Below are 13,552 nucleotides of genomic sequence, written 5' to 3'. Positions count from 1 at the left end.
GCTCACGAGTACATTGACGAGCACAGAGCATGACGACGAGCACTCGCTAGCAGCCGACAACCACTTCTGGTGAGTAGAAAATTATGGGTGCCAAATATGTGTCCTATTCTGAGATGACAGAATAGGATATCTGTTCGGCGGGATTTTGTAGTAGAGGGCCAGAATCCTAACTGTGGCTTTATCAGGGGAACTTATTATCCGTTTCTGCGTCCCACATGCGTCACCAGTGGTCTTGCAGCTTCCTTTGCAAGAAAGGCCTCAGATCTGTGACAGGCACCTCAGCGGTAGGGTTAGCGGCTCGCGATGTGATTGACGTGGCCATCTCGTCCGCCAAAACGTTACCCTCGATGCTGCTATGGCCAGGCACCCAGCATATAATGATATGCCGGTTAAATATGTACGCTTTACACAAGACGGAATATAGTTCATTAAGTACTGGATTTTTGTGTGTATAGAGCGACATCAGGGCCTTCACGACACTTAGGGAGTCTGTATATATCGCTGACTTTTGAAGTTTTGATTTTCTTATATGCTTCACAGCAGACAGTAATGCGTAGGCCTCGGCCGTAAATATACTTGTTTCCGGATGTAGTACATAGGATTCTGAGAAGGATGGGCCAACGGCAGCATAGGACACCCCGGCGTTAGACTTTGAAGCGTCTGTGTAGAACTCTGCGCAGGAATGCTTGTCCTGGAGTTCTAGGAAATGCGTTCGGATTTCGATCTCTAGTGCGTGTTTTGTTACTTCTAAAAAGGGTGTGTCACATTTTATGACCTGCCGCTCCCAAGGTGGTAACAACTTGGTTGGATGCATTTGGCGAAGCTCGAGGAGTGGGACATGTATTTCATCACTAAGCTCCCTCACACGAAGCGAGAAAGGCTGTCTTACAGAGGGACGATTATGGAAAAGTGTAGTACACATCATATCGTTAACAGTGTTTAAAACATGGATGTTGATGATAGGAGTATATTTTCAGGAAATATGTAAGGCTGATGTAAGTTCTCTGTAGATAGAGGGACCATTCATTTGATTCCGCGTATAAGCTTTCAATCGGGCTTGTTCTGAAAGCGCCAGTGGCTAAGCGGATACCTAGATGGTGGACAGGATCTAGGATCTTTAGTGCGCTCGGAGCGGCAGAGTTATATACGACGGCACCATAGTCCAATTGTGATCGAATTAGGCTCTTATAAACATTCATCAGACACTTCCTGTCGCTACCCCATGTTGAGTGGGATAGAACTTTAAGTAAGTTCATTGTCCTTAGACATTTTTCTTTAAGATATTTAATGTGCTGTATAAAAGCAAGCTTGGAGTCAAGTATAATACCTAGAAATTTGTGTTCTTTGTTGATAGGTGTTTGATGTCCACACAGTTGAACACAAGGATCTGGAACCAGGCCTCTTTCTAGTAAAAAGAACACAAGAACTTTTGTGGGGGTTAATTTTAAATCCGTTTTTGTCTGCCCACTTGGAAACCTTGTTCAAGCCCTGCTGCACCTGCCTCCCGCATGCTGCGAGGTTACAGGATTTGAAGCCGATTTGAATGTCGTCCACATAGACAATAAAAAAATGGCAGGCTGTAGCAAAGCACGAAGCGTGTTCATCTTCACAATGAAGAGCGTACAGCTAAGCACGCCTCCCTGCGGTACACCCGTTTCTTGTGTGAAAGGTCGTGATTCACGTGAAAGGCCGATTTTCACGTGGAAGATGCGATTCAACAAAAAGCTTTCAATTATTTTCAGCATATTTCCACAGATGCCCATTTCTGACAAGTCTCGCAAGATGCCGTAGCACCATGATGTGTCATATGCCTTCTCCAAGTCAAGGAATATTGATAAGAAGAACTGTTTATGTACAAATGCATCCCGAATATATCCTTCAATGCGTACAAGGTGATCTGTTGTCGACCGGCCTTCTCTGAAGCCACACTGACAGGGATCAAGTATATTGTTGAGTTCAAGGAAGTGTATGAGTCTGCGATTAGTAATTTTTTCAAAAAGCTTACACAGGCAGCTTGTAAGAGCGATCGGGCGATAGCTTGCCGCCATGGATGGGTCTTACGCCTGCTTCAAAACAGGGACCACAATTGCTTCTTTCCATGCAGTTGGAAGGTATCCTGCAGCCCAAATGGTGTTGAAAATTGTGAGTAGTGTAACTTTGGTGTCTTGTGTAGGTTTTTGATAATTTCATACATGATTCTGTCAGGACCCGGTGCAGAGCTCTTGCATGAGCTCAAGGCAGCTCTCAACTCTGCAATACTAAAAGGACAGTTGTATGGGTCATTCTGTCGACATTTTCTTATGAGTGGCTTACATTCTTGTATTTGTTTATATTTAAGAAAGGATTGTGAATAATGGTTGGGACTTGACACGCTTTCAAAGTGCTCCTCAAGTGAGTCTGCCTTATCTTGCAGTGTATTGCCCTGTGAATTTACCAGAGGGAGTGAATATGTTTGTCGCCCTCTAATTCTATTTACCCTGTTCCAGACTTTTGCCTCATCTGTAAACGAGTTAATACCCGATAAAAACTTCTGCCAACTCTCTCTTCTGGCCTATCAGCACGTTCTCCTGCCTTGGGACTTTACTTTTTTAAAGTTGACAAGATTCTCTACAGTGGGCGAAGCACGTAGCAACCCCCACACTTTGTTCTGATTCCTACGTGCGATTCTACATTAATCGTTCCACCACGGGACACACCGTTTGCATGCCGAGCCACTTACTTCACGTATGCATTTAGATGCGGCATCTACTATGAAGGCTGTAAAATACTACAAAGCAGCATCAATTCCTAACGAGGACATGTCATCCCATGATATACTAGTTAGGGTTCGGAATTTCTCCCAGTCAGCTGTGTCAATCTTCCACCTAGGAGCTTGTAGTGGATATTCGTTTTCTTTAAGTGTTCTTAATAGTATGGGGAAGTGGTCGCTTCCGCAAGGATTGTTCATAACTTCCCATTCGAGTTCAGGCAGTATAGACGGGGAAACTATGCAAAGATCTATTGAAGAACAGGTTCTGTTTGCAAGAGAGTAATATGTGGGTTCTTTCTTATTCAACAGACACACACCAGAAGAAAAAAGGAACTGTTCAACAAGACGTCCTCGCGCATCTATACGAGGGTCGCCCCACAGGTAGTTGTGTGCATTGAAATTGCCAAGAACAACATAGGGTTCTGGCAATTCATCTATAAAGGACTGAAATACATGTTTGTTTAGTTTGTAATGTGGGGGTATATAAAGCGAGCAAATAGTGATGAGTTTGTTTAGCAGAACAACTCGAACTGCCACTGCTTCAAGGGCCGTTCGTAGCTGTAAACGTTGACACGCTATGCTTTTTTGAATTAAAATTGCAACACCGCCCGATGATGCGATTGCATCATCGCGATCTTTGCGAAAAGTAACATACTGTCGAAGAAAGTTTGTGTATTTTGGTTTTAAGTGTGTTTCCTGTAAACACAGCACTTTTGGATCATGTTTGTGGATGAGTTCTTGCACTTCATCAAGGTTTCTAAGAAGACCTCCAACGTGCTATTGAATTATTTGTGTATCCATATTGGAAGTAAATAGGTGCTGTGTGTACGGAAACGGAAGTGATGCCTTAGATTACAGAGCTGTTTCGAGGCCCTGTAATCGGGGTTTTGCCCTTTCTGAAGCGTTTGAGGAATCTCGCCACTCCTTAGGCGTTTGGTGCGCCTTGAGGACAGGTGTAGTGTCCATTGCCTCTAGTGAGGCTCCGGACACGTGCTCTTGCGAGCGAGAAGTTACCAGAGAGAGAGTCCCGTCTTGGAGGGCAAGACCCCTGCGCCCACCAGCCCGGAGGTCGATGGAGCTTCCTGAGGGATTTGGCTGCGCCGGCTGTTGCCAGAGCTGGAAGGGGCCGGGGAGGTTGGGGCAGCCTCGGCTGCGCCCACTTTCAGGGTCGATGGTTCCTTCTGCTCGGCTGGCGCAGCAGCGCTAGCTGTAACCACCGTGGGGGGCAGATAGGGTAACTGCCGACTCACTGCTTGTGGGTCGGACAGCCGCCGGAGGCCGTTGTGACGCTGCCCCCTGATGCACCACTTCGGCAAAGCTTTTCTTTGGCAGGTATGTTACCCGCCTGCATGCCTCTTTGAATGATATATTCTCTTTTACTTTGATCATTACAATTTCTTTTTTTTTCGTCCAGGAGGGGCACGACCGCGAGTACGCGGCGTGATCCCCGTCACAGTTTACACAGTGGAGAGCATTCTCACAAGCTTCAGAGGTATGTTCGTGGGCACTGCATTTCGCACAAGTTTGGCGGCCTCGGCAGCTCTGCAAACTGTGGCTGAAGCGCTGGCATTTGAAACATCGGAGTGGACTGGGCATGTACGGCCTAATACGGAGCTTGATGTACCCGGCCTCTATTGACTCGGGCAGGACACTTGAACCAAAGGTGATTATTAGGTGCTTGGTTTGGATCTCTTTACCATCTCGCCTCATCTTAATTCATCTGACATTGATAACCTTTTGCTCACTGAAGCCCCCCAGGAGTTCCGCTTCAGTAAGCTCAAGCAAATCATCATTCGACACAACACCACGGGTGGTGTTCATTGTACGGTGCGGGGTTACTGTTATGTGGGTCTCCCCAAATGACACTAGTTTCGGTAGTTTCTCATATTGTTTCAGATCGCGGAGCTCCAAGACGAGGTCACCGCTTGCCATTCTCGACACCTTGTAACCTGGACCAAAAACATCAGTCAAAGGCTTTGAGACAAGGAATGATGAAATGGTTCGCACTGCTTTGTTTGGCCTTTCAGAATGAATAACGTGGAAGCAGGGAAAATTCTGGATTTGGTGTCCGAAAAACTTGAAGACATCTTTGGTGCCCCCTCCTTTCTGAGGGCGATCAACAAGGGAGGGGAAAAAAGTTTCCATGAAAAAATGTATACATTCGGCAACAGCACTGACCGCCCACCACGGAGCCCTACGAGGGGACGCGGCAGAGCTTGGGTACAAGTCTGCACGACGCCAGTCGTACGCCGTCACTATAACCGAATATGGTGTACCCAAGCTTGGAGAAGAGAGAAGGAGACAGGAAAGGTCAAAAAGTGAGAGATAAAGACGAAGATTCGAGGAGGGAGAGACAGGAAAAGGCGACTGCCAATGTCCTCCAGGTGGGTCAGTCTGGAGGTTCCGTCTACGTGAAGCAGAGGCCGAAGAGGTGTGTTGCCTCCGCCGGGGGGGCCTTACCGGTCCAAACACCCAGCATCGGCTCAACCCCCAGGATTCCCCTTTCCCCAGAGACGGCTAAGCCGCACACGGTTACACGCGGGAGGGTCCAACCCTCATGTGCTCGGGTACGTGGTGTCGCAACACACCAAACGCCTGCTGACGCAGACGCTTCTGCGGGGATCCAAAATGGAGGAAAGCAATATTTCAACAGTCTTCACATTGCAGGAATCAAGAGACAAGAAATGTTTGCTCCAGGCGTTCCACACAGTTATCTGCTGGGGTGGTGTGGCGTTTGAACATGATTATTGGCATGGGATCACCGTTTTCTATCATTATGCAGGAGGTGTATCTTAAGCTCTGTCTGAGTTGGCCACGCTTATCGAAATGCACACACACACTTAGCAACTTTTTGGGCAAGCTACCCATTGTCGGTGAACTGTACCTTCAAGCCCATTTTGCGAGGAAGGCTATATCTGCCACACTGATTGCTATAGGCTGTTCAGGTCCCAACCTTTGCAGAAGAAACTTAATCCAAATGTTTTCGCTTCTGCCGTCCGGTTTTGTCGCTGCGTTCAATTGACATGAGCAGATGCCGACCGCCTCAGGACCGAGCTTTCTGCCCTTTTCGAGTCAGAGCTTGTGAACACTCAGGGGCCACCTGTGAAATTCTACATTCGAGAAGGCGCCTAACCGAAGTTCCACAAGGCGTGGTCAATTCCTGATGCTCTTCGTGAAAAAGTGGAAACGGCGCTGGACCGTTTAGTGGAGCAAGGCATATTATGACCATTAGCACATTCTGAGTGGGCGGCGCCAATTGTACCAGTACTGAATAAAGACGGGCCCCTTCGCATCTGCGACGATTTCAAAACCACAATAAATGCTGCCTGCATAACTGAGCAATACCCTTTACCAAACATTGAAGACATTTTCGCGTCGCTACATGGGGGATCGTTTTTCACAACACTGGGCCTTAAGGATGCATATAACCAACTCCCTTTGGATGAGCAGGTGAGGAAGTTGGCCATGATAAACACTCACAAAGGGTTGTTCTGCTATAATCGTTTTCCATTTGGAGTTGCCTCGGCTCCTGCGATTCTTCAGCGGCGAATGGAAATGGTCCTGGCCTGCCTTCCAGCCATGCAGGTGTATTTGGATGATGTATTGATAGCAGAACGTCAAGACTGTAATGGCTCAGTGCTTTGGGACGTTTTGTACAGGCTTCAAGAGAATGGCATCAAGCTGAAGGCCGAAAAATGCAATTTTTACAAAGACGCCATCATCTACCTGGGCCATCGCATCGACAAAGATGGCTTGCACATGCTTGAGAAGCAGCTAGCAGCAATACGCAATTCACCACGGCCTATGAATGTGAGCGAACTGCGCTCGTTTTTGTGTCTGTTGACTTATCACCGGTTCTTGCCACACGTCAACGATGTTGGCCCTGTTTATCTTCTGCTTGAAAAAGAGCACAAATGGCAGTGGGGAACGGCGCAGGAAAATTCATATCGCAAGGCTAAACAAACACTTTTGAGTTCGTCTGTTCTGACGTATTTCGATCCCAAACAACCTGTGCGCTTGGAATGTGACGCATCACCTTCAGGTTTAGGTGCTGTAACCTCGCATTGAATTGGGAAATTGGATAAGCTCATTGCCTTCCGTTCACGCACGTTAACACACACCGAAAAGAATTATTCTCAGCTCGAGAAGGAAGCTCTCGCACTCGTATTCGGAGTAACAAAGTTTCGAGACTACCTGCTGGGACGAGAGTTTGCATTGTTCACGGACCACCAACCACTAGTGGGACTTCTACGAGAAGATCGACCTGTGCCCCAATGGCGTTGGCACGTATTCAGAGATGGGCTCTGTTTCTAAGCCAATATCAGTACCGCATCGAGTACAAGGCCGGCAAGGAAAACGCCAATGCAGATGAACTCAGTTGCTTGCCCGTGCCGATAACAGATGCTTGTCCATCGGACACCTTACCAGAATACGTGCTGTCTTCAGGGAACCTTGACATCTCGTTCATGCCAGCGGGTGCCATACGGGTGCTGACGAACGCAGATGAATACCTCCGTGCTGTGCAGCATTTTGCACTTAATGGATGGCCTAAACGCTTGTGACCGTGTCACAATCACCTTCAACCTTATTTTTGCAGAAGACTGGAGCTGTCAAACGTAGAAGGCCTGCTCTACTGGGGTCATCGCATCGTCGTACCCCACAAAGCGCGAGTCTCCATGCTCGCTGAGGTACATCAGTCACTCCTGGGTGCATCTAAGATGAAAAGACTGGCTCGGACGCTGTTCTGGTTGCCTGGGTTTGATGGTGAGATCGAAAGCGTTGCACACTTGTGCATCTCATGTGTACAAGCGTGGCCAATGCCTCATCGACAGGCTCCTATCTGTTGGCCCGAAACGGAGACCAAGTGGTCACGGCTTCACATTGATTATGCTTGACCAATAGAGAGACGCATGCTGTTGATAGTCGTCGACTCACATACTAAATGGATCGAGGCACTTCTCGTCAGGTCGGTGACCACAGAAGTCACAATCGCGCGGCTTCGTGAACTGTTCGCTTATGTTGGCCTGCCGCAAACAGTCGTATCTGATAAAGGACCTCAGTTTGCAAGTCAGCAGTTTTCCCAGTTCATGACTGCCAACAACAGAACTCATCTACGCAGTGCACCATACCACCCACAATCTAATGGCCTCGCAGAGCGTGCGGTCCGCACAATAAAGGATGGCCTTCTCAAGCAACTGATGGTGAACGATCTCGAAACAAAACTAGCACGAGCGCTGCTAGGCTATCGATGCACCCCACTACCGTGCGGCAAGTCTCCTTTAGAAATGCTACTGAAATACCAAATTCGTTCATGTTTGGATACTTGTGTCCCTTCTCTTCCTCGAAGTTACTCGCAGCCTTCCAGATTCCAGTCCGGGGACCAGGTGTGTGTGTGCAACATTGGCCAAGGGAGGCATTGGTATCCAGGCATCATCAAGAGCACCGAGGGTTCACGGCTGGTAACGGTCGACACTCCAGATGGCCTAGCCAGGCGTCACTTGGACCAAATTTTCCGCCGGGTGCCTGTGTCACCCGTGGCCCCAAAAGCGGAGGCTCCCAACTCGCTTCAACCCAGCCCGGACAACAAGAATCAGCCGACGTCAATGCGAGAAGGCTGGTCCAGTCCAGTCACTCCAGAACCAACTGGCGCCGTGCCTGTTCCTTTGACAACACCTCCAACATCCCTTCCAGCTGAACAGGCTCTCTTTCCCCCAAGTCTGCCGGTCTTACAGAGGTCTACCCGACAACGAAGACCCGTGCAAAGACAGCAGTTTTAAGAGAGAGGGAGAATTGATATGGAAATGCTTGGAAGTGGTGTGCTAACACATGTCAAACATGATTCGTTCTTTTGTGTTACATCATAGGCAAGCAGCCTATCTATGTAGTTCGTTGTCTATGAAATAAACATTGTTGTGCGTTTGCTCTTGGGCAGTCTCCATCACTCTGTCACCCGCTACAACAAGTTAAAGACAACTGGCTGCTCTATAAGACCAAGCTCAAAGCTTCATCTAATTCCTGCTCGTCATGGTTCAGTAGTTCTTTAAAACGACTGCACAACAAAAAAGTGGGTATTCAGACGAATAAAACTGTCGCGCAAGACCGATCATTGGATGCCTTACATTAACGTAAATCGAGAGCATTGTACTGCAGCATTAAATGCCAAGATGACATTTTTTGATACAACACTTCCATCATTATTATCCTCCAATTCTCACAAGTTTTCCAGCATAATCAATGGCACAAAAGATATGCATGTTCAGTTAATTTAGTCTGGCACACCGGTAGCAGCAAATAAATGCTGCACAGTGCTAAACCATAAATTTGCTACATATTTGCAGAAAGGTGTCCCCACTGTATTTCTGCTATTTCCAAGCTTTTCTTTCCTACCAATGGACCCCATCGCGATCAATGCTGTTGGTGTTGAGAGAGTGATTGATAATTTGAAGGTGTCATCTGCAGGTCCTGATTGCATTTCATCAAAAATGCTGAAGTGTACAAAAATATATTCATTGCTGATACTGTCGAAACTTTTTAACCGTCATTACAAATGCAGGCGCTGTCCTGGGATTGGAAGGTAGGGAAGGTGGTTGCTGTGCATAAGTCAGGTGATGTACATTATCACGATAATTACCATCCCATTTCATTAGCATGCATTCCTCTCGAAATATCACAGCACATAACATACTCACACCTTGTAGATTTCCTTAAGTCCAATAGTTTGTTCAGTAATTTCCAACACGGGTACCTCAATACGTTTTCGTGGGAAATGCAATTGCTATCTTTCACTAACGACCTGTTTACTAATGCAGACCAGAGATTTGACACACACTGTATATTCATTGATTGTGCAAAGGCTTTTCATTCGGTTTCGCATGATTTACTTATCTTCAAACTTTGTCAGCTTAATACAGATCCCAATGTCTTAGCATGGATAAAAAAAATTCTATCTAACCACACCCAGTTTGTGACAGCAAACAACATCTCTTCTGTCTCTAACGCAGTAACATCTAGTGTCCCGCAAGGGTCAGTTCTCGGTCCTTTGCTCTTCTTAGTTTACATTAACGACCTTCCTTCCTGCATTTTAACTTGAACTATCTGGCTCTTTGAAGATGACTGTTTAATCCACAAAAAAATTGCTAACAATACAGATTCCCTTAAACTTCAATGTGACCTCGACAGTATTTTTGATTGGTGCACTAATTGGCTTATGACATTTAACCTAAGTAAATGTAAGCACATGTGTATCTCTAGACATTCTTCTACTCAAAGTATGCCTACTTACTTCCTTAACAATGTTGGTTTACCCCCCCGCTGACTGTTATAAATATCTCGGCATTCACACGTCTAATCTGTCATGGGACAGTCATATTGAATATGCGGCTAGTAATGCAAACCGCATGCTTGGCTATTTGCGTCGAAATTTTTCCACTGTACCATCTCCCATTAAGTTAAAGTTTTAACAAAGCACTCATCCGCACAAAATTAGAGTATGCATGTGCCATATGGGACACCAGACAAACCTCTCTCATCCTCGCCCTCGAAGCAGTTCAAAATCGCGCCGTGCGTTTAATCCTGTCTAACTACTCCCCTCATTCTAGGATCACGTCCATGAAAAGAACATTAAACTTACTGAACCTTTCCTTCTGCTCCAAATGCTCCCGCCTGACTCTCTCATAAAACCTACCACTACAATCAAGTATTGAAAGTTGCTCTTTTTCCACCACCTTGGTACGTTTCAGCTACAACCGATCCCCTTTTCTAAGTAAGCTTGCCATCATGTCGCACTAACTCTTATGATTCTTTCGTCCAAAGAACAACCACTGACTGGAAATACCTTCCCTCCTCCATTGCTGCCATTGCGTATATAGAATGATCCGACCGCCTCGGGAAATGCCTTGTAAATTTTTTTTGTCATTTCACTGCACACGTTTGTGTCCATACCACTCCTTTCTATAGTGCCTTTGGGCCCTGAAAGTATTCACAATGAATAAATAAATTACATAATTAGTCCTAATTAATGAACTTCTAAAATATTATCACCATCATCAACCTATTTAAAGTCCACTTCAGGACGAAGACCTCTCCTTCCGATCTCCAATTACCCCTGTGCTGCGCCAACCGATTCCAACTCGCACCTGCGAATTTCTTAATTTCATCGCCCCAGCTAGTCTTCTGCCGTCCTCGACTGCGTTTCCCTTCTATTGGTACCCATTCTGTAACCCTAATGAACCAACAGTTATCTAACCTGCGCATTACATGACCTGCCCAGCTACATTTTTTTCTCTTAATGTCAATTGGAATATTGGCTATACCCGTTTGCTCTGATTCAAACCGCTCTCTTTCTGTATCTGTTATGCCTATCATTTTTCGTTCCAGCGCTCTTTGAGCAGTCCTTAACTTGTTCTCAAGCTTCTTTGTCAGTCTCCAAGTTTCTGCCCCATATGTCAGCACCGGTAAAATGCACTGATTGTACACCTTCCTTTTCAATGATAATGGTAAGCTTCCACTCAGGGTCTGACAATGTCTGCCGAATGCACTCCAACCCATTTTTATTCTGCAAATTTCCATCTCATGATCAGGGTCCCCTGTGAGTAATTGACCTAGGTAAACGTACTCCTTCACAGACACTAGAGGCTGAATGGCAATCCTGAACCCTTGTTCCCTTACCCAGCTATTGATCATTATCTTTGTCTTCAGCATATTATTCTTAAACCTCACTCTTATACTCTCTCGGATAAGGTCCTCAATCATTTCTTGTAACTCGTCCCCAGTGTTGCTGATCAGGACAATATCATCTGCAAATCGAAGGTTGCCGAGATATTAGCCGTTGATCCTTACTCCTAAGTCTTCCCAGTTCAACCCTTTCAGGGTCAATGACGTGAATATACGGCGCCACAAACAAGTCCAAAATGGTCGATGCCATATATTTACGGCACCGTCTGTACGTTCAGAAAGCGCGCAATTTCCCAGTTTTTTTCTTTCCTGGCATGTGCTACCACTATGTGGGAATAAAGGGATTTTTTTTTTTCTCGCGCTTCCCTCTCTCGCTTTTCGTTGCATGGTTTGTTTTAGAACCAGTTCGCTCCGGTGCATCTTTATACTACTGCTCGCGCACTGGTGTGCGCGCGGCTTGGGTTTTGGGCATTGGTGTGCAGGCGGACGGCGGTTTGGGTTTTATTCTGCGGGCAGTTTCGACTTCTTGCGCTCGCAAAACGGATGGCTATCTCGTTACTAATCACTCAAAGGGCGGCCACCTGTTTCTCGCTCGTTGAGTGCTCACATGGGTGAGCATAGGAAGGATGCCGCCGTGCTTGCATTTCCTTTTCTGTTTTGGGGGAGACCCGCTATGTCTAATTGCCTCTGGTTGACAATAAAATGAAGATTATCGGAAGTCTGTCACATGTTTTGCTTTTTTGATGGGCACACAACCACTTTTCTTGGGTGCGCTCACCTACACACTTCAATTAGGTTACGGATGTAAATATTACTGTAAGAGCAGGAACATTTGGGACTTGTGAAATATTCTCATGTGTGCATATTCTAAGCCTTGAACAGTTTATTTCCTCTTTTTATTGTTGTAATTCATGACTAAACAGTACATATATACCAATGCAAAATATTTCTTTCTCACTTTACGGTCACCCTAGAAAAATTACAGTAATTTTTTTTTCGAAATAGGTCCCTCAGAAGAATTGGAGTCCGCAATAAAAAAAAAAATCGACCCTGGGTGGCCGCATATGTAAAAAATAAATTGACCCTGAGAGGGATAATAGCTTGAAGACTTCTTCCAAGCATGCAGTGAATAGTATCGGAGAGAGTGTGTCTCCTTGTCTGATTCTTTATAGGCATCTTCCTACTTTTCTTGTGGAGAATAAAGGTAGCTGTTGTTACGGTTGATGTGTAACACCCCATGCAAGAAGGATGATCGAAAGACAATGCCTAATCGAAATGGAGGATGGATCCCTAATTTGCTATGGGTGTCTCAAGTGGTTGCCGGTCTGGTGGGCGCCCTGCAGTGATTATAGGCCCCTTTGTGTGTGTACGTGACAGGAGGGAGGGCTGCTTTCTGTGAACTGTGCGACTCAAGGGGAGACTCCTTTCTGCGAACCAAACAGGACCCACGGATTGCTGCCAGCAGAGGCAAGCACGTGCAACGTTGCCTAGGAGAGAGGGGGCATCCGCCAATCACCGACCGGACTCCATACATGTCACGTAATGTTGACGTGAGCAAAATCCTGCCTATGATTTTAGCGGGCCTATTTAAGCGGCCCCGCAATGTATTATTATTGTTCTCTTCTTTTTTTTTATTTTTCGCTTACCATAGAATAAACGGTGCAAGTTACGTACTAGAAATCGTCTCGCCCCTGCCTGGTCGCCATGGTCTACTGGATGCCTGCAGCCTGCTGACAATGGCACTCTACCGAGTAGTAATGCCGGTCGAGGTTTGAGTAACCGGCGTCGCAACACTGAGGGATCTCTGTAGACCTTTTCCAAAATATTTAGGTAAATGTCCTGTACGTCTTGATTACGTAATACCTCTGTGACTGCTGGTATCTCTACTGAATCAAATGCTTTTCGTAATTGATGAAAGCCACATAGAGAGGCTGATTGTACTCTTCAGATTTCTCGATTACCTGATTGATTGCATGGATGTGCTCCATTGTACAGTGCCGCTTCCTGAAGCCAGCCTGTTCCCTTGGTTGACTGAAGTGTTGCCCTTATTCTATTGGAAATTATCTTGGTGAATATTTTATACAATACTGGAAGTAACCTAATGGGCCTATAATTTTTCAATTCTTTAAC

General features: G+C 46.1%; 1 protein-coding gene across 4 annotated transcripts in view; it reads right to left on the bottom strand.

The window, feature by feature from the left end:
* Positions 1 to 13,552, bottom strand: part of Galphas (G protein alpha s subunit) — a 238,054-nt gene that overhangs the window by 18,538 nt on the left and 205,964 nt on the right. The window lies entirely within an intron of this gene.

Source organism: Dermacentor variabilis, chromosome 1 (genome assembly GCF_050947875.1).
Source record: "Dermacentor variabilis isolate Ectoservices chromosome 1, ASM5094787v1, whole genome shotgun sequence".
Lineage (NCBI taxonomy): Eukaryota > Metazoa > Arthropoda > Arachnida > Ixodida > Ixodidae > Dermacentor > Dermacentor variabilis.
The sequence above is the reverse complement of the archived record's forward strand: the minus strand, read 5'-3'. Positions and strand labels throughout refer to the sequence as shown.